Source organism: Diadema antillarum, unplaced genomic scaffold (genome assembly GCF_040938485.1).
Source record: "Diadema antillarum isolate AM-2024a unplaced genomic scaffold, OU_Dant_1.0 seq00000563_RagTag, whole genome shotgun sequence".
NCBI classification, from domain to species: domain Eukaryota; kingdom Metazoa; phylum Echinodermata; class Echinoidea; order Diadematoida; family Diadematidae; genus Diadema; species Diadema antillarum.
Genome location: NW_027271502.1, coordinates 2791645 through 2814665, shown reverse-complemented (window position 1 = coordinate 2814665; position 23021 = coordinate 2791645). Strand labels below are relative to the sequence as shown.

General features: G+C 39.4%; 1 pseudogene; it reads right to left on the bottom strand.

The window, feature by feature from the left end:
- Positions 1-9740: 9740 nt before the first annotated feature.
- LOC139735115 (uncharacterized) lies at positions 9741-19013 on the bottom strand (annotated as a pseudogene).
- Between the last annotated feature and the right edge of the window lie 4008 nt (positions 19014-23021).

Below are 23021 nucleotides of genomic sequence, written 5' to 3'. Positions count from 1 at the left end.
TCCATGTGGGTAGCAACACACTCATTTACTTGCAGCATGTGGAAATCAACACTTCTGGTGTGCACCTATGGGATCTGCTTCACAAGGTACTGCTCTACCCTTTTCCAATGTGTAGCGTGTAGGCAGCTGTGAACATTTTCATACGAGTACTTATCACGATCACTTGTGGTGAGTACTATGAGTAGTTTAAATTTTGTATATACTGTACATAGCAGAACTAATATATTTGAATTGTAAATATGTTTTGGAAGTATTCGTTTTCTGTTAATTGATATAAATTGTATCTTTTTTTTTCCTTGAGTACAAATTTGTAGCTCTCCACCTACAGTTACACAAAAGACGTAGCCAAAATGAGTCCAGGTGCTCCATTTCACAAAGATGATTGCAATAAATTGTTTTAAATTGCTGCTATTGCAGTCACCACAGCAATATGGCTATAATGCTCACAGCTGGTTACGTACGTCCTGCCCCGATGCAGTGGCAGCTACAATTATAGCTAATCACAATGATACCAAACATCTGTGTGAAGCGGTCCCAAGGCTTGTTCATGAACTGTGAACACAATGATCTATCTTTTTCTTGCCCTCTTTGATGAACACATGCCACACCGCAAGCCTTCTCACTTTTGCAAGTGCAAATTAATCAGCACCACTCACCTCATATGCCGTCATCACTGTAGATCAAATTCTCTTACGCAATAGAATGATTAAAGGTTGTACAAAATTGTATATTCCATCACAAAATTTCCAGTAAACATCAGTATGCATAGACCGAGCAAGCATGTGTTCAAGTTGTCGCAGATGTGGATATGCCAGCAATTAATCTTTAGCCTAAATAGCTTTAGCAGCAGCATACCTAGGAAAAATGAATTTAGTATCCTTGCGTTGCCAATATGTGTTTCACCATGCAGAAAATGTCTATTTGTTTGTTTGTTTTTTTTTCGATTTTGTACGTATGTACAACTTGTAGTCACCATAAACTGAATTGTAACCCAAATTTCCATACTGTGAATTTAAAGTCACTGTTCTATATTGTGCTACCAATGAAATTGGTCAGGTCAGCCTGCAGAAGATTGTCATTTTTGTTTTTGCATAAGAACTATAAAAGCAATGTGTCAAAGCATTGAAAATAATGAATATGCAAGGTTTCAATTTTTTTCATGTTTGATTTGTGGGTTTGTGTTCCAGGTAGTCTCATTCCCAGACAATATGTCACGACCTTGCTTTCTTTGTCTTCAGAATCATGAATGATGAGTAACATGCCATATCGTCACTGCATAGTAACTGTGATCATATTTGTCCTGCCGTGCAGGGCACTATGTGGTTTGTTATAAGAGATGTTGCCTTCACATGAGAATGTTGCTCTGAATGAAAGCTAGCACTTTAAAGCAGCAGAGCGTTTCACATCTGAGCAAACTAGCGCAAATGCTAAGAAATTACGAACCAGTTTTGACTTTACAGTAGTCCATGACTAACCACCCACCCCCCCCCCCCCCCCCAATTAAAAAAAAAAAGTGTGGAAAGTGGGAAAAGTGTGAACTGAGGAAAGAGGCTCTCAAGTACAGGGTCTATTTAAGCGCTTAATCTTTACCAAGCCGTGCTAGCTGAGTGATGAATGGGACAAAAAACAGGACTCAAACCACCTAAGCAACAACAATGAAGGGATTATCAGATTAAGCTGAAATTAAGCATGCTCTATTAACACATTCTGTCCATGATTAATGCCAACTTTCAAAGAAGTAGCATTATCCTTTCAAAAGTTATAAGAGTTGAAAGTGAAGAGTGTGCGAAGGATTTTCAAGAAATGAAAAGGGGCCTCTAAGACATACCTGATCAAATTATAGGTAGAAAAGCTCCTGAAAACACGCTTTCCCATTCATTTTATGATCAAAAACTTAGATATAATGTAGAAGAAAAATACCTCTTTCCGAAAATATGAAAAAAAAGGAGATTGACTAAGGTGATCCATTTCACCCTATTTGAGTCCTCACATTAAATCAAGGGGTGCAACTTTTTGTTGGTTTCATGATGCTCTGTCACAAATGACGTACTGATTCGCAGTGTAGTGCCGACTCAAAAGTCAGAAGTTCTTTATATGTTTTTTGTTTTTAATTTTAATTTGCACCTGTCACTTCAGGTTTTCTGTTGCTTTCATGGCATTCTTTTGTGAATTGATTCTCTGTTACATCTGGTGTACAGTATGTACCATCCCAGTACATTAAGTGGTTTTGTTTCTGGCATTTGCTAAGATCTTGATGCCAGATGTCCTGGCAGTTTAAGGTAACCGACACTGTCGTATCAAAATGCCCCTTCCTAGCTTTGGGAAATGATGAAAGTGCAGAGTTATTGCTAAAGTTGTAACTCCGTTGAATGTTTGAGCAGTGCACTGATGTATTAAAAAAGAGCAAGCCTCGCATCATTGATATTACTGATTACCTTTTTCCAGAGACATCAACATCTGTTATATTATGTGTAGTTAGCTACTCTTGACTTTGATCATAGCTTGTGCAAAATGAGTGGGATATTTGGGGGCAAAACATACTGTACTTCTTGTACACCTGCAGAAACTGTTTCATTGTACTGTAGAATGGAGACATATGCATGAATAACATGTGAAATAATGTTGTGATAACACTATTTCAGTTAGGGAACAACAAAAATGCTACAAAGCTATGTTGGAAGTAATGCAATCTCAGAGCATTCCTGATTGTGGTTGCAATGTGATGTTTTGCATTCGATTACACTGATTACAATATATGGGGCCATAGCTGTATCCATCAAGCATGAGAATGTATGCAGCTTCTTAGCTGCGTGCGATTCAGTACTTCTGCAGGGCTGGCATGATTCGATCATTGTGTTCTAGTATACGAATAATTTATGAGTTGTGAGTGCATAGGGCACGAATACCGCACGAGGCGCGAGATAAGCCACTGGTCTATTCAACAAGGTGCGTAGCGCCGCGTTGAATAGACCAGTGGCGAAATTCGCGCCGAGTGCGGTATTACGTGCCCCAATGCACGAACAAAATCATAAATTATTCGTTTTATACAACACGTTGTCCACAATCACAGTACTAAATTAGTGACCGCCAACTCAGGAAGGCCCAAAAATAAATGTAACAATTAGGCCGAGAATTGTAAACCACCCTGTGTACTGCTTTCAAACACTCGTCATGATTCGACCACAACAGTCACAGTAATCACAAACTCCGCAGGGTCTATACCCATTCTACGCTAACGTTAAATCGAGTTAGGCCTGACTGTTAGGCTGATCTGAGATGTCGGTAGTGATCTAGTAGTAGGTCTAGACTTTGTCTATTTCCGAAAATGATTTTGTATAAAAACACAGAAAAATAATCAAATTACGGTTTCTCAACTTGAAATGAAGTCTTGATTTTGGGATCACTGTGGTCCACGTAGCAGATCAGAGTCAAAAGTAAAAACACAGCAGTAGGTATAAAGGCCGCAATACATGCAACTAGCTAGGTAAAGCAGCTGCGCGTGCGCGTACACGTTAACGTTGCAGTACTCCGCCGCGCCTGGTCTGTGAGACTTACCGGCAGCGCAGCGCAGCCGGCCAGCACGTACAATGCAGATTGCTGGCGCTTTGCTGCTGTGAGCCACAGAACTCTGAGAGCAGCCATGCATTAGTAGCCCCCCACGAAGCCGTGCTATAGTACCTTCCAGCCGTGCAATAGGCCCATGCCAGGGGCCTATTGTATGGCTGTCACTCTCAATGAGTTTGATAGGTATTTTCTATTGAATGTCATGTGACATGTTCTTGACCAATCACAATTCGACATCATTCTTAGGTGTTGTATAATAGCGTTCTACGTACCCATACTGAACATGGGGGGCGCTTCAGAAATAAAAGTCTGGTACACTGTCTTTTATTATAAATTTCACACTTTTGACCTCAAAATGATCCAAAACAACCCATTATTCCATCAAATCGAGTCAGCCAGACAAGTTTCTTGGTAGAGCCTTCTGCTATATTGCAAGCAAATCCAAATGGTGGAAGATGAATTTTGAGCCCTTCTGAGAACCATGTTCTAGCTTTTAAGAATATGACAGGTTTACATCCAGTGTACTGCAGCTTTTAAGTGTTGTGATAAAATCATTGCCAAGGTTGAATGTAGCAACGTTGAATGTAATGTGGTAATCAAATTCTTGTGAGCAGTGAAGTGAACACTGAACTATGCTGGGTGCATATAAAATCAAAGATATTGTGAAAGAGTGGTTTTTCTCTTCAGACCATCAGAAAGTCTTCAGCAAAGTGTTTATTTATGCTAATGTGGTATAAGTCCAGCTTTGGTCTCTTCAGTGTAAGTATGGCTGTAAATAACACTTTACTACAAAGAAAACCTTATTGATGACACTGAAGAAATTTGAAGACAGTCGGAGAGTAGACCTTTAGCAGATTTAGACCAGATGTTCGGTAAAATTGTGATACCAACCATTCATCTTTTGAAGATCTCTTTGCCACTTTGCTACGATGTCAGTCTATCACAGAAAGACAAGATTTTGTTCTTTCCAGCACATTTGATGAAGATAACGTCTTGATTTCCATGTAGGCTTAAGTGTATGAACAAAGGTTTTCCTTTTTTTCCCCCCATTACTGTCCATGAAGACAAATTCCTTCATTCTTATTATATGAATGAAATTATCCATCATATCCACAATATGTTTCATTTCAACTCTTAAAGCAGACTTGTCCATCAAAGAAAAGTACATTTGTACAAATACACTGTATATGAAAAAAAAAAAGTGTAACACAAGTGACATTGGTGTGCACAAAAGGAATAGAGTTGACACAACTAATTTCACTATCTCTATAGTGCCTCCCAGCTATTCCAAATTTTGTGGGAAGATTCCTACTGTTAACCTCTGTCAGTCCATGTCACTGATACCAAATTCTGCCTGTTCCAGAAAATGCGATGCACTTCAATGCCACATATGGTTTTGTATCAATTTTCATCAAAATGTTTTTGAATTTTAACCCAGATGGGTTAAATGCTCTGCTGAAGTGACTATCTCATTATGTCCATTGAATGCCATTGTAGCTGACATTTAAATGGCCATTTATGTGTGAATATTTCTGCAAATTTCACCCCTTACTCTTACTGATCTGCAGAGACTCCAACTCTCCCACTTTCGGCAAGATAACTCTCGCCTTGAGACCATTTTCACAAAACTCTGGGCTCTCTTACTTGAGTTTGAGTGTCTCATGTTCTATCTGTGTGTCTCAGCTCAAGCTGAATTTTCTTCTGCTTAAATTTAGCTTTCACCTGCCAAACTTTAGCTGTGTCCCATGTGTTCAAATATAAGGCTTTAAGATGCACCAGGCAGCATGATATAATACTAGGGCTTCCTGGACCCCAGCTGGCTGCGAGGGACAACGTACACTGTACTTGTGATGTGTGCTATGTGCTCGTAATGTTGTGCAAGCGATCAGTCTCCAGTTTGCTGTGGGGTCCAGGTGGGAGAATCTCCTGTTGAAGAGATGCTTGGGGTTGAAGTCCGTGGATCTGTCACATTTTGTTAACATGTTTTGGTAATGTAAAGTACTGATGTACCGAGACTCTTCAGACACTTTCACGGCTGAAAACCACAGCAATGTAATGAGAAAGTCTTATGCCTTTTCAAGAAGTGAAGAATGCAATTTCCCAACTTTATAGAGATTATATACATTGCACTTTTCTAGGGCAATTAAGGCAATATTGTGGCTTGTTGTTGCTATCATGAATATTAGTCGACTCCCTACGTGTGCAGAAATAAAACGACGGTGAAATGTATGGCATAGGGAGTCCCATAATGTGTATTTCAGGTTGGATGCAGAACCAGATTGGATGTAAAAGCTATAGAAATGCAGCTATGATGATACAAGTGTATAAAAACCATGAAGCTCCAGTGTAGATGTCTCAATGTTTGGATTGCACAATAGACAATGTTTGATTGTTCTGCACCGAATGGTGAAGGTAATGTATTTTTCATTTGGGATTGATTATTTAGATTTCAAAATTATATAAATGTTGCATCAAATTTTAGTTAATGGTTTATCATTTGGGATTGATTATATAGATTTCAAAATTATATAAATGTTGCATCAAATTTTAGTTTAATGGTTTATCAGAGAACACTCAAACAAAAGGAGAACTTTAGTGAGAAGTTAGATCGGCTATTTTAGAATGTTTACTCAGAATATTTTAGACATACATGTACATGTATGACCACTAGACAACAATGGAGAAGGGCAGTAGCTATTAGTGATCAATGTCTGGAAATTATGGCTTTGATAACATCTGATAAACAACCACAATAACAACAGCAACAAAGCGGAATTTTGATTGACTTTTCTTGTCAACTGAACTACACCAATAATGTTTGAACAGAGTATAGGAGAAAGTGTCATCCAGACTCATGAATAGATGTAGGATATTGTACATGTAGTTCAGTGTTGGCTTCTCAAGGAATATATAAGAAAGTGTGTGTGTGTGTGTGGTGAAGAATAATTTGGGAAAATGATACGTGTTATATCTTACTGGCCTCCGTTGATCAGAATGTTGTCATCAGATCATGAGCAGATGCAGACTAGAATGCCATGCCATGCCTTTTAAGTGTGCTGCAAAGGCCGCCCTGTGCCCCAGATGCCTGTTTGACAACATCGCTAATATGGAATTTCGATTTTTCTTCAACATACAATCATGCTCGAGCCCGACTACCCATGTAAATCATCGCGACACAGTATGGTGATATGACGACTTGCGTTGTGGAATAACACTGCGAGCACTTTGTTTTCATACTGATGCAGTGCGCTGCTGAACATTTATGTCCAATGTATGGTCTTCTCAGAATGTACTCAGCATTACCACGTTTTCTATCACTTGTTTTTTCTTTTCATTTTTTGAGGACAAGTTGAGTGTCATTTCTTTCTCTTCTTCTGTTCATTTTTCTGTCTGTCTTTGTTTCTTTCTGTCTAGTCAATCTTGAGATGTCTTATATCATTTCCAGATAGCATGTACATGCTGCTCTATACCAGGTAATTATGGATGTGCGTACATCCACGTTGAAATATACCATACCCATAAAGACACACATACATGTAGTAATTTGATATTTATCTGTCAAATCGCAGGAACTGTAAGGCAGGTGTACATGTATATTGGAGCTTATGGACCCTTGTGAGGTTTTTGGCAGAATGCACTTTCCAGCATACATTGTACTTGCCTAGTGTATCTTGTCCCTCTCATATTGTAGAGGAGGTGTATCTGTAGCACCAATGCTATGGATGTTCATTGTATTACAAGCAGAAGGGAAATATGGAATATATATTTGCACCTTTGTTTTTAATAAGAAAAAAAATGTGTTCATTTTATTGTGTTTCTGCATTTTTCCTTCTGTTAATGCTATATAGCTATTTCTTGCAATTGTTTGACTAAATGAAGTAATCATTTTCAAGTTTAGATATTTGCAGGTTTGTTTACATTTTTTTATTTATCAAGCATAGTTCTTTTTTACCAGTATGACATGCGTATGATGGTAAACAATGTGGAGAATGACGTAGGGGAAAGCTTGTGTAGCAAATTGTCATAAATTTCAAAAAAAAAGAAAAAAAAATCTATGAAGTAGTTATGTAACCGCTTTGATTGTCATCATTACACATTACATGTGAATATCAGTTATCAATAAGCACTGAATTGATCAGTGTTTTAGTAGTAGCCATGATCAGGAGGTCATAGGTTCGAATCCTGCTCGAGTATGTACGCCCATGATTTTTTTATTATGGCTACTACTAAAACACTGATCAATTCAGTGCATATTTACGTTGGTGTAGGGCAATTTATCGATCAGTTGCAATGAAAACATCTCGACGGAAGAATTTCATGAATTTGAATCTTCATTCTTTATCAAGACATGCAAGAAATGTCAGAGATGATATTATAATACTCGTAGTATATATAGTCTTTATTAATTTGTTTGTTTGGGGGCAACTGAATGAGGGTGGACAAGGAGTACGTGTTCACATTATCAGAATGTGAGTGGATTCCGGCTAGAGTTTTTTTATCCTGTATGGCACATGTGAACCCCTAACCAGCCATATGGAAAGACTTATAACAGCTCGCTTGTACAGTGGACTCTTATAACAAAGTACAGTAACCCTTCTTGCCCCAGAGTTTACACTGTCAGGTTTCTCTGTAGTTAATTCTTTTTTAGACCAACATGTAAGAAGCGTTTGATACAACGATGATTGCATTAGTCCCAAGGAGTTTGTAAATGAGTCTGCTGAATTTTCATTGCCACCATGACGCAATGTAATGATTGTTTTCTCCAATATCTCCTCGAACCACTTCAAAGTTTTGTTGATTACTGAGTTGTTTATTATGTTATGATGTTTCATTAATGTTTTATTTTACTACTTTGTAAATATACATCCAAGTCGTGTGAATGAAAAGTAAAAGGAAATGTGAATATGAGAAAATAAAAGCAGAAATACAGCTGAACCATACTAATGCATATATCAGATTACTATGTTGTTCTTATAAATAGTTAACATTAACATATTATGCGTATTGCAAATCATTTAAATTACATATAAAAAGTTTACAAAAAAAGTGTGTAAAAATGATTTTTTTTTTTTTGGTCACACGCACAAACACACACTTTTTTTTTCAGTACACACACACACACACACACACACACACAAGAACTCTATAAAATGTGTATAATTTAATGGAGTAATTTACTATCTGTTCCAGCATACAAAGAATGCACTCATCAATGTAAAATTATGCTCTCTGAATGTTTGTTTATTGAGAGGCTCTAGTCCTATTTCACATTGATTTCTTGTGTGGAAAGAGTGTGGTTGTTAACCCGTTGAGGACGGGTCTCGAGTATACTCGGGCAAGTGTCTATGGGAAATGCGTGTTGTAGCAAAATCAGCCCATCCTCAACGGGCCAAGAGGATCTACAGTTGTACTCGACCCAGTTGGGTCCTTTCCAGGACCATGCTTCTTAAAGTCAACACTCCTAATGATATACGGTATCTGATTTTCTTGCACAGAACAGACTGAAAATCAACCAGAGTAAAATCATGCAGGGTATAAAGCTCTTTCTTCATGCAGGAAGAAATTTGATGAACAGGGGGTTCAAAAGTACCAGTGATATATGTGAAAACCTTATCACAAGCATCTACCTCACATGTACACAAGCACACAATCAAAGGTAAAGAGTTTTGAAACATACAAAAGTTTAATGCTCAAACATTTCTTTCTCCGCACATTAATCTTGAACTGTTAAAAAAAAGTACAATCAGTACAATCATGAGTTCATCAAGACTCCTATATATGACGTAAAAAAGTGCCACTGCTGGAAATAACTCAGCTGTGTTGAACACCAGGGCAACTAAAACCCAAGTGCACAAGCTGTGAGTGCCCCACCCCCACCAAAAAAAAAAAAAAAAAAGGAAAAAAGTTGAAAATAATAACTAACCCAGATTTAGAACTATGATTTTTATATGCCCCAGCCCAAAAGTCATTTTACTGGTCTGAAACAAAACTATATTTCACCATTGCTCACACAGTAACAGCTCCTAGGAGAAAAAATAAAAAATAAAACCAATCAAATAAAAGGAAAAATCCCAGCACAGAGTTCTCAGTAATTAATCTTTGCATCTGGGAAGCTATTAACCCATTTGAAACATTCAAGAATTTTCATGGTGGACTTTAAGTGAACTTTCCTCTGCTGCATGTGCATCTCTGTTACAACACAGTGACCTTTCTAGTTCATGCGCCCCACTTTCAGCATATCACCACAGGAGTCTTTGACCCTTGCTTCACATACTAGTGCCCTGCAGATTACCGAAAATTATTTGTAGGCTTAGGCCACAAAATGTCATATTCGTTAGAAATCCTGAGATTCTATGACAACCGGAGTGTGAAAATTGCAGGCCAAATAAAAAATTCTCATTCTGAATGTCACGAACTGGGCGCCAGCTCGAGGGCAGTTGCCCAGATGTGATTGGAGGGGTCAGAGGGCGTGACCCATGACACAGGGATGCTCGTCCCCACTCGATCAGTCTCGGGCACCAAAAACGCATCCCACTGACGCCTGCAGGAAAGAGACAACAGACAGAGCACTACTATAAACAACGCATCTTGGAATCTGTCAAAATTTGGATGGTATCGTCAAAAACCCCTTACAATGAATAACTCTTCCATGTTTAAGTTAACTGTTGAGTCAAATTAAAAAAAAAAAAAGGAATGGTAGAAGTTTCATCACAACTACACATTCGTATTCATACGTTCATATGTGTGCACAGAGGAATATTGGTCATTGTTATATGCAAACTAGATGAGATTATCACTTCAATTTTCACTAAATTCCCATGTTTCAAAATGAATAAAAAGCAATAAAACATATCTATAACATCAAATGATAACAGAATTTAAATCACTTACTGTGTGGCTTCACTGTCGGTGAATATGATATCTTTGATCCCATGTTTATCTATTTACACAGGGTTTACACTATGTCCTGACCTATGAAAGATTCACCATTCGTAAGAAGAAAGCACGGATATCTCACCTAATGTTGATAAGGGACAGGATATCATTATCGGCTTGCTGTTGAAACTGGCGGAACATGAATAGGGGATGGCCCAGATGTAATTCTTCACCTGAATGGGGACAAAGCAGTCACACAATTAAGAAATATACATACATATATAAGGGACATTATGCTACAAAGATTCCCATTCATGATAACTAATAACTGCAGAGACAATTATACATATTCTTGATGACATGCTGGCTTTTCATACTCTAACAATATTGTATTACTGGGTTGTAGCATTTTGGACACAGGTTTCAAAATGCTGAAGGTACTGTATACTATTAGTTAGGCAATGGGAATGATGAAGTTTAAAATTTGTTGGTGCTGATAGTCCCCACAAAGTGCCTGCTGCGCACTGTGAGCTGGTAGCATACCATCAAAGAGTTGCAATAGACAGTGCAATCAGTATCAGTATCACTTGTAACTGCTTGCACGAAAGCCCAATCACCTACAAATCCCTTTCATATGGGGCCCTGCTCAACATGCTGGCAACCAAGAAGGTAACAATGGATGGGGACTCTCACATATAAAACATGGGCAATGAGCCACTTTGAATTCAATCCGTAGTGTGGCTGCCTCAGCGTAAAAGAGGGTTTATGTTCCTGGCGCAGTGGGACCTTAGCAATGTTGCATCTACTTCTCATGCCTGAAAAAAGATCCCGATACGCATCTCACAAAGAGCAGGGAGAAGAGTTGGTGAAGTATTTTGTCACACACATACACGTACAAACTCCCTAGAAAACAGGTGAGAATTATGCCGACCCCTTAGTGGTTTGCTCTGAGAGACAAACAAGAATTAAGCAACTATCACGTATTGACCAGGTCATATAGTGCAGATAAATAATAAGATGCAATCAACAAATTAAGATCCCCTTACACAATGATCCCATTTTCTTTTTGGCTACTTGAATGGTGGCACGTGCAAACACACAAATGATATGAATAAAATGAAGCAAAGCAGGCTGGCTTGCAAGACAATGTTTAGAGAAATACTTCCAATTGAAGTAATTCTCATCCACTGCCTATTCCCATCAAATGAATAATCACTCACAGCACTTATAAATTATTATGGTGTAGAAGAGCGTGTGTTTTCAAGTACAAGCAGGTACTCACCAGAGTATTTAGATAGTAGTAAAGGGTTCCTTTCTCCTCACACACTATTTTGCTTTGGCTAAAATTAAACACATTGCTTTGCGGCACACGGTACTATTTTTCGGACTCTACCAAAAACGGTGAATAATACTCACACTCCCCAAAGAGTATCTCTAGTTGTTCTTTCCATGCCTTCTCTGCTCTCTCACGTTCTTTCCGTTGCTTCTTCTGTCGCTCTCTTTCCCTTGTCTCTTCATGCTCTTCTTCAAGCATCACCTTGATATACGGGGAAGAGAAGAAATACGGACCTCAGATGAAACGTGCCAACATATGCAGTATATATCAATGTATGCTGAAATAAAAAGCTGCATGTGATGTGTGACAAAGAACAGTAAACATTTTGCTTTTTTTATGCATCAGAGCCTGGTTTTGATTGGAAGCAGCAACATTTCATCATTTACACTGTTAAAAGTCTTGTCTGCCATCTGATCAGCTGCATTATTTTCCTTATATCTGACAAAAGATAATAACAATCTTTAAACAGCAGTGCCCAAATTCACATCAAGGACAGCTACTTGTAGATAACATGGCAGCTAACTACAAAAGTCTTTCACATTTCTGTGTGATCTATGACAATCTTCTCCTCATCCTGCTCAAATCTCTCAATGTTGGCCATCACCAATTTGCCTTCCGAAGATGCTCCCCATTTCAAAGCATCATCTAACAGCTACAGATGATATGGATTTCTGCCCATGTGTGACTGTGTGTGTGTGTGTGTGTGTGTGTGTGTGTGTGGTTTTTTTTTTCAATCTGCTATGGAAGAGGAAATTTATAAGTTTAAATTTTGTGGGTGGTTTTGGTAAGCTTCCAGGAGGACATAATTTCTTCAAAATAAGAGTAAATTGAAGAATAACCAACACATCTGTCTGGACCAGATATTGCAAGGCTAGACAGCATTTGCACACATGTGCAAACTAAAGGCCCTGCATTTCAAGTTTGTATTCAATGTACAGTGACACATTTATTCATGCAAACAAACAGATAACTTAAAAGTGTTTTGATATTCCTACATTAAATACATGTGTATGTCATCAAGAAGGCTTGAAAATATCCACACCATGAAATTTTCAACATTTACGAGGGCATAAAACTCTTCCATATGGCAGCTGTATTATCATTTAGTATCATTAACTCATAGATATCTCCATATAAACAAATCGCAATACAAAGGAATGGGACAGGTTTGACTTAATGACAATAGCTACACGTGATGTAAAGGAATTTAGTAAAAGAAGTGCCAAAACCTCATCACTCGATTTTTCAGATAACCCTTCATCCCTTTTCATTCTCAACCATGTGACCAGAATGGTATGTCTTTGGTACAACAAACATATGACTTTACTATATCACCCACCTGTAATGCCTTCTCTTCTTCCACATAGAGGAGCTTCTGTTTGTTCATCATTGTTTCAAGACTCGAGACTTTCTTGTCAAAGTGCACATCTAGCTCTTCTGGAATGGTAAAGCCTGATATTGAAAGTGACAGCCATAACAATGAAGAAGAAAAAAAAACAACAACAACTGCAGTCATGGCAAGTGTGGAAAGAAAAAAATAAGCACAAGATAAAATTTGTCACAACCCTTTCCACCCCCCTGCCCCCTTTGAAAAAAGAAAAAGACAGGAGTCACTCTTGTGCATTGTGACAGGCATCAAGCATTTCACATCCATAGCTAAAATATCCAAGGTCTCTCAAAAATCAAAATCATGGTACTCCCCATTTGTAACAAAGGGGAATAATCTGATCAAAAAATTCATTCTAGTCAAAGTTATATTTAGTGACTGATATGTCTATTTTGTTGTGCTGACTTTGATTGTCTCCTATATCTGGGGAGCATTGCCATGCATCAGTACACCTATTAATGGCGTTGGACAGGGTGAAATCGGTTATACACTTTCATGAGCAAAGAAAACTTCTGGGAGTTCCACAAAGAAGATTATTCTGATAAATTCTGGTCATTTAAAAAAAATATATCAAGCTGAACATAATCATTAGCTTTTACAACAAATGATGATAACGGCTATTACTTCACTTTTGATGGACTGATCTCTGACAACCCAGAACTAAAGTAGTTACCCAAATAGATCGTCTTTGAAATGAAAATAGCAACACTGTGTCTTCTGTCATCACTTGCAGGAGCGAATAAAGGCACCGCATTCTCCTGTAAGAGCCTCCTTGGCATAATTCAGCAAACATTATCACAGCATTTCAGTCATGCAGAGCATATCTTTAGATATTATTTACAATTAACCCTGCTATTAAAGAAAAATGCACGCAAGCTTGATATCAAGTACAATCTGTCCAATATATACACTCAAGAAGTCTTCCATCATTCCAAGAAAAGTTGAACAAGGATAAAGTACGTATACAGTTCACTCCCATTATAATGAAATTCTGGTTACAATAAAGTAAAAATTCAGGCTGCAACATCATCCGCTCTCTGTTTCTTATTGTTTATTTATTCAGTTATACAGAAATTTTGATATAACGAAAGAAAACTGCCAGTCCCGAGGACTTCATTATAATGGGAGTCCACTGTATGTTGGTTCTGTAACATTTCAGGTGTACGGGAAAATCTAGATGGAGTCAAAGTGAAATCATGTGACATTTAGTAGGCTTATTGCAAGATTCACATTCTGCTGGGGCACACTGGATATAAACCAATGGATGGAGCAATGGAAAATCCATGGGAACGCACACAAACCTTGCCTCTCTGCCGACTCTCTTTTCACCTTCCTCAGCTTGCGCAGCGCCCTCAAGAGCTCCATGCTCTTGTGGACTTCCTGCTTCTTCTTGCGCACCTCTGAGAGAGTGTTGTCGACCTCCTTTTGCAGTGCCTCCTCCTGGAGTAGTTTGAAACAGAATAGGAGGGTTGGCAGGTTAAAAAAAAATGCTAGAGGGGCATGCTAATTATGGTTCACTTCCAGCCTGCAAGTGGACTTACATTAAAAAAGATCTCCATTGCATCGTCAAGTTGACAGAAAAGTGCACTCCCTCTATAATATGTTATAGAGTGGTAGAATAAATTAAAACACACACAGTGGTTCAAGTTTCATCAAAATCAGACATAACAAAAAGAAAGATGGGGGATACATAAATGCTATACATTTTCATATACACATATTTTTGTTTTTTCCCAGAATGAACTGCTTTAGGGGGAGTGTATCTATATGGGTGACTGTGGTTTGGACAAGGGTATAACCTCAAAAATTTTGTAATCACCATGCTGTCAGATTAAGTGCAATATAGCTGTGGTCTGCTATAATATATTTCTCAGGCATTCTGCATAGAATTCTCAGATGCTTGCGGCAGAGTCGATGACCCTAACTAACCTGCTCTTTCTCCTGCTTTGCCTGGAGATGCTTGGCCATTGCAGCATGATCCTCTCATGCTCTCTCGCGATCTTCTCCGTCTTCATTTCTCCATTCCTCCTCGCGATGACGTCTACGTCTCTCCTGAGCGGCAGTCCGAGATTTAGAGCACAGGTGCCAAAGGTCAGTGGTTGTGTGGAGTATGAAGTAAAAAACACACTTACAATTTGCTTGACATTTCTGTATGTCTGAAAGAGTCCTTGTCTAAAGCAAGGGTTCTAATTTTTCTATTGTATCTATCGTTTGACTGATCTACACACCAAAAAACCATGTAGGTTTTTATGTTTTCTGCAAATAAACCAATCAGAATCACATTACCCCTCTTTTTTGTGTTGCTTTGGTGTTTTTTGGTTTTTTTTTTTTGTTACCAAAATTTTCCTAGGGCTGAAAACTGGCATTTTTGTTTTCAAAAGGATATTTTATAAAATTTCAGTTTACCTGACACTTTCAAGGCACAATTCTTTTAAATGCTAAATTCAACAGTTGGTACCAGTAATAAACACAAAATGGTCTTGGAGAGAGGAAGTTTATAACATGACCAACAACAACAACAAAGTTCTCTCAATGTAAAGAGTTGCATGTAATCTGCATGAGAAACTAGTCATGGAATGAGTGCACTATTCACTTCTTGCCTCAATAACGCAATAGGAAATATCTGTTAATCATTGGTGCAGAACCCACAAACCCTGTCAGAGTAGCCAAATGATAAATATCAATTAAAACTAATAACAAATATCTTTCAGTCTCAGCAACTCTGAGTATTTTTAATTATCTTCATTTTTATAATACTTACCCTTTTCCTTCTCCTCCTTCTAATTGAATCTTTCAGGCCTTCCTGAAAACTCTGATCTCGAATCTTGGATTGCAAGGATGCCAGCTCCTCCTTGGGGAAAAACATGAGAGGCAGCTAGAAACATATTCATCAGTTGTTACAAGGATACAGCTCTAAGCTCTTGGAATTTGAGGGTTCTACAGGCACTGAGCAGTGATTCAAGGAATGAAAGAGTTTCATAGGTTATGAGAATGAAAGACTTAACCCTAACTAGGCCGGGGGGGGGGGGGGGGGGGGGGGCCTCCGAGGCCCCCCCCCCCCCTCGACGTTTCGGGCGATGTATCGCTATCGCAAGAAGCTATCGCCGCGACGTTTCACAACTTTTTTCTTTCAAGTCTCCCGCATCTTTTGACACCAAATTTGCGATGCCCTTGTGCGCGGTTCCGAAGTTGCACATAAATATGCACGTGCATGTCAGACCACAAATTGCTCAAAAACGTGAATTTGTGTACAATTTCAATGCAAACTGTGTTAACAGGCAAATTTCATAAAAGCATGATTATTTGGGGGGTTTATTGATTAAAATCAATTAATAACGCATTTTCTTGTTCGGAACAATGTCACGGACAAATTTCATCGAAAAAAACAATGAAAAACATAAAGTCAAAAAACAATGAAATACATAAGAAATTCAAAAAACAATAAAATACAATAAAATAATTTTTTCTGATTGTGCAATTTTTTTCTCTTACATTTGCTAAGGACACTAAAAAGGATATTTACACCAAAAATGTGCCTGTTTTGAGCTTTATTTAGTGATTTATACCAAATTGTCTGATTTCATGCATCATTATGCATAAATTAGCATAATTTGGTGTAAATGATAATTTTTGAAAAAAATCAACTTCATGGTACTTTAGATTACATCATAGGCAATGCGTGTCAGTGCCAATTTTCGTCGCCATTGTGCGGTCGACGTCCGAGATCCGGAGGCATTGAAGGCATTGAGAATTAAGAGTTAACAATATGACTATATTCAATCAATTAGCAAAAAACATTTAAGCCCTTGGATAAAAGAGCTAAAAACAAAACAAAACATGAGTCACCACCCATTTACTTATCCTTTATTTTGCCACAGCCACACAAAAGAGCAATATTGTGATCATGCGACATCATCAGCTCGAGTATGTACATAATAATCAAATTCTGCTCATCAATGTAATTAACAAGTTGATATATCCAAAACTAAATTTCATCAATTCAGCAACATTTCTACCAATCATACTCTTCTGTTTTCATCTGAGAGGAGTGGTCTAACAGCACATGACCATGATGTTACTTGATATCTACCATTAAACTGTCGTTAAAAGTGAGCCAGCGTTTTTTTCTAAAACCGGCATGTATTAGTTTACTAACCATGATGTTTTTCATTTGGACGCAGTTAAGTTCCCACTTTCCGTCATCGTCTGTTTGCATGCTTTCATTGGCTTGCTCCTTATGGACCTTTAGCTGCTCGAGTAGATTCAGGAACTTCCACAGCACCTGTTTGGCATCTGATATCTGCCAAGGGTAAAGAGCTTCTATAGTGAGAACAACAGACTGCCATATACTAATACCTAAGATAGAGTTCTTAAGAATTTGGAGACTCGAGACCAGCTTGCTAAATGTCATGTCCTGATACAGCATAGCAACATGTCAATTCCAGTCCTAAAGTCATCACTGAGATCAATGACCTGCATATGATTATCTTAATGTGACACTATATGCTCTGACCAAGCAGTACTTTGTATGGTCTGATGACTGGGATAGCATGTAGAAGTGTTGCTGTGAGGCACTCCTCGACTGATTGTTAGGCCGATTGTTTGCTGTGGCAGCTCTAAACCTGGGGAACAGAAATTAGACTAAAATTAATCTTTTACAAAGGCAAACAAACTCTCACACATACAGCTGTATATGTATAACTCATGACCACATTGTGACTTACATTTTACTGGTACGATGTATATCAACTTAAAAAAAAAAGTGTGTAATTACTCTGCTAATACACACACACACACATACACACACATTCAAATATAGCTCCTTACCCTCACAACAGATTTCTTCTCTTTTTGTCTGTGACGACAAATTTGGACTCCCTTCAGCCAGGTCTTCACCCACTTTTGGTCTTCTGTCTCTTCAACCTGTGGTTTTTCAATGTCTGACTGCCCTTCCTGATCTCCAAATGGCAACACACTCATACCAAATGTCTCTGTTTTCCTGTCCATGCCAGACCTTCCTCCAGAGTAATCATGAGGAGATGCAGTTCTTTGGTCTTGAGCATTTTGTCTGCTCCTCCTGGACTGGTATGGTGACAACTTTGGTCTCTCAAAGCCTGACTTGAATTGGTGTCCACTGCTAGTATCTGTAGTGTGACTTGCATTTGAAGAGCTTTGGTACCCTGGCTGACGGTCTGCTCGGGGCATATTCTGTTGATTCCCTGGCTGCCTGTTGCGTGGCTGATGCTGTCCTGGCATACGTGACCAATCACTGCCCGTCTGAGCAGGGTAGTTTGAGGGTGGTTGAGAAGGAGGAGGAGGAAATGGTGGAAAAGTGTGCTGGAAGTTTGGTGGAAACTGCATTCCATCTGGGGGCGGGGCTTGCGAACTGCCGTGATATGGTTGAGAAGTGTTTGGTTGTGGTGGGAATGGCAGAGGTGGCGGGGGAGGATGAGGGAAACCCTGCCCCATCCCCGAGGCCATGGGAGGTGGTGCAGTCATTGGTCCTGAGGGTGGTGGAGGTTGGGGTGGCATGCCTTGAGCTTGATGTGCTTGAAATGGAAAGGTTGCCACACTTTGAGGAATATGCTGCCCCCCATTTGGAGGGGTGAAATGTGAATAGCCCTGGTTTCCCTGGTGGCCTTGGTTCGGCTGAAGCGCTGCTAGTGGTGGTGGTGGAGGCATAGTCTGGGCTGACATACTAAACTGGGAGTAGCCATCCTGCATGGGCTTCTGTGCACTGCTGAAGTGTCCGTTGTATGAAGAGTTTGTCATGGGAGAAGCTTGTGGGAAGGGAAAGCCACTGTTCTTCTGTGGATGTTGATGACCTGGCTTCCACTGTGTTGAATCCATGTTGATCATACCATATCAAACAGCTGCAAAAAACAAGAAAAATTGAGAGAAATTAAAAACTGTTGGTGCATTATGATCTAACACTCTCTTCCTAAGAGGAATGAAATATCAATATTGAGTTGCTGAAAATTCCAGTTGCATCCATTCAATGTCAATGTTGATTCTTTTTCATGCACACATCTTCCTTTAGTTTTCAAACTCTTTCATTTTGTATACATGTATATAAAACAGTGAAGTCAAATAGAAAATCAAATACCGTACAACAAGCAAATACACTTGAGGACAGGCAGTGATACCTATAGAAATGTCCATACTACAATTCGACTCCATTCAATTTGTAAAAACAAAATTCGACAGACAATGTTCATTGATGATACAGTCATACATACACATCCTACATCATACTGGCCATGATCATGAGATTGTCTTCGACTTTGTAGAAACATCTTAGTAAAACTAAAAGAACTCAAAGACTAATCCTTCACAGAATTGAGATTTCTATGTACATATAAAATTACTAACAGAGAATCGCCTCTAATATGACGGCTGCAGCCCCCCCCCCCCCCCCCCACACACACTTTTGGATCGTGAAAAAAAAAGAAAGGGGAAAAATCACACTACCCGAATTTCTCACAAAAACACAAAAAGTGTCCTTCACATCGCATTATCTTGATTTTAAAAATGCAAAAGCTCCGTCGAGCGGGGGGGGGGGGGGGGGGGGGGGGCATCCCCCTCCCACACACTCCCCCTCTACCTCATTAGACTTTGTACATACACACTGATGATGCACACGCGGAATAAGAGCTAATGCCGTGATTTTGCTATTTTAGCAAATTATTTCCATTAATTTTTTTTTTTTTTTGGGGGGGGGGGTGGGGGGAGCTACAAAATATTCCAAGTATTGCACCAAAAGTTTGCACCAGATCGCTGAATTTCAGGTCTGAAAATGTAAAATCACCTTCGTGTGCGAGGAGAAATATCCCTTTTGTACACCCTCATGTGCATGCCTTTTCTATTTGATTGCTATTTGAACAACGTTCATGAAATTAATTGTAACAATGAATTAATACAAGAAGTTTATTTAAATGCTACCACTTTATAGACAAATTGTTCAATAATAATCCATATCAAAATATCCTGCTACCTTAAACAAGTGGGGCCGTTTCAAGTCGATACAAGGAAAAGTAGAAATTACGCGGTGCGTAAAATATGTCCCCGCCGGAAGTAGCATTTAGTAGCAAAATGTACAATATCGGTAAAAAATCAAGGTCAAAGGTCAAAGAAGTCAAAGGTCAAAATTCTGTGTAGAAGTTTTGAAGCCCTCACCTAGTGCCATCACAAAAAGCAAACGGAATCGAAATCGGGTTAGAAATGGCAAAGGAGTAGCATTTTGTAGCCAATGTACAATATAGGTCAAAAATCAAGGTCAAAGGTCAAAGAAGTCAACGGTCAAAATTCTGTGTAGAAGTTTTGAAGCCCTCACCTAGTGCCATCACAAAAAGCACACGGAATCGAAATCGGGTTAGAAATGGCGAAGGAGTAGCATTTTGTAGCCAATGTACAATATAGGTCAAAAATCAAGGTCAAAGGTCAAAGAAGTCAAAGGTCAAAATTCTGTGTAGAAGTTTTGAAGCCCTCACCTAGTGCCATCACATAAAGAAAACGGAATCGAAATCGGGTTAGAAATGGCAAAGGAGGAGCATTTTGTAGCCAATGTACAACATAGGTCAAAAATCAAGGTCAAAGGTCAAAGAAGTCAAGGGTCAAAATTCTGTGTAGACGTTTTGAAGCCCTCACCTACAGACTGTAGTGCCATCACATAAAGCAAACGGAAATGAAATTGGGTTAGAAATGGCAAAGGAGTAGCATTTTGTAGCAAAATGTACAATGCAGGTCAAAAATCAAGGTCAAAGGTCAAAGAAGTCAAAGGTCAAAATTCTGTGTAAAAGTTTTGAAGCCCTCACCTAGTGCCATCACATAAAGCAAACGGAATCGAAATCGGGTTAGAAATGGCGAAGGAGTAGCATTTTGTAGCCAATGTACAATAAAGGTAAAAAATCAAGGTCAAAGGTCAAAGAAGTCAAAGGTCAAAATTCTGTGTAGAAGTTTTGAAGCCCTCACCTAGTGCCATCACATAAAGCAAACGGAATCGAAATCGGGTTAGAAATGGCGAAGGAGTAGCATTTTGAAGCAAAATGTACAATATAGGTCAAAGGTCAAGGTCAAAGGTCACAACTAAAATTCTGTGTAGAAGTTTCAAAGCTCCCATGTAGTGCTATCATATAAAGCAAACAGAATCAAAATTGGCTCATAAATGACAGAGAAGTAGCAAATTGAACATTTTGATCACACACGGACGCACAGACAGACAGACAGACGGACGGACGGACAGACAGACGGACGGACACACGGACACACACACGTACGGAGCCCGTTTCATAGTCCCCTGCTCGAACTCGTTCGGCGGGGACAAAAAGACGCAAAAACATGCATCAAATTGCACCATTTAACGTTACAACATCAAAATGCAATAGGTGGTGTGGACATCACTAGCCACTATGGCACTGCTGCACTGCACTGACTGTTGTGGAAATGAGTAAGGTGAGGCAAGAAAACAAGGCAATGGGCAATATCAGTTCGGGAAACCCACTCACAAGGGGGGCCCCTCCTTATAAGTAACCCGTCCCCCTTATATGTAATCCCGTCCCCCTTATAAGTAACCCCCGGGGCACCCCTTATAAGGAGTCTCCACGCTTTTTTGCAACGCAACGCGAAAATGAAAGGACTGCGGCAATTCGCTTGATTATGTCCATAAAGCTTCACAAGTTTCCTAGTTACTCACGAAATTTGAGCAAAATCGGTTTTAGGCATCATATCTAAAATCATGGATTTAAATGCGATGTCAAACGACCCATGCGAATGCTGAAATGCGAGCGATTACTGGCGTGAGTGTCGCCAGGCGCGGCGGCGCGGCAATGCTTGAGTGCAGACGTGGCGACTGAGTGTCCGTACTCAGTCGCCACGTCTGCACTCAAGCATTGCCGCGCCGCCGCGCCTGGCGACACTCACGCCAGTAATCGCTCGCATTTCAGCATTCGCATGGGTCGTTTGACATCGCATTTAAATCCATGATTTTAGATATGATGCCTCAAACCGATTTTGCTCAAATTTCGTGAGTAACTAGGAAACTTGTGAAGCTTTATGGACATAATCAAGCGAATTGCCGCAGTCCTTTCATTTTCGCGTTGTATTGCAAAAAAGCGTGGAGACTCCTTATAAGGGGTGCCCCGGGGGTTACTTATAAGGGGGACGGGATTACTTATAAGGGGGACGGGTTACTTATAAGTACCGGGGCCCCCCTTGTGAGTGGGTTTCCCGAACTGATATTCAACATCGGAAAGCTAACATAGCATTGAATTCAAGTAAAAATACTAAATAAATAGGTCTAGCGTCTACTAATCCTCAAAATTTACTAACTCTATAAACTGCGGATGAAAAATTGATAGGAATTCTAGATATTTTGTTCTCTCCCCTACAAGGGCCTAGACCTCTCTAGAACCTATAGTTTACATTACTTACACCAAGCTCGATTGTCTCGGAAAAGAAGGTTCAGTCACTTCAATTGCAATTCGCTACACACACTCCTGCAATTCGCAACACACACACAGAGGGAGAGAGAGAGAGACACATGCACACATGATGGACACTTTCCCGACACCAGCTTCTCATAGCATTATCTCGTACAAACCTGTCGGGACATCACCGGGGTGGTAAAGGAACAATGTCCCGTTCAAAGCCGCAGATCATGAGATCGTGCTTTAGCGATATGTTTTGCATATCAGATGACACTAAGAACACGATTCTAAATCATTTACAACTCAACCTCGCTTGTGTATATAAGCAATGCAGACAAATTACCTTAACCAGGGCCACACAAAGAGTAAATTGACAACTTTCCTTCGAAGTCCCGCGATTGACTTCAACACTGGAGTCGAGTACCTTCACATT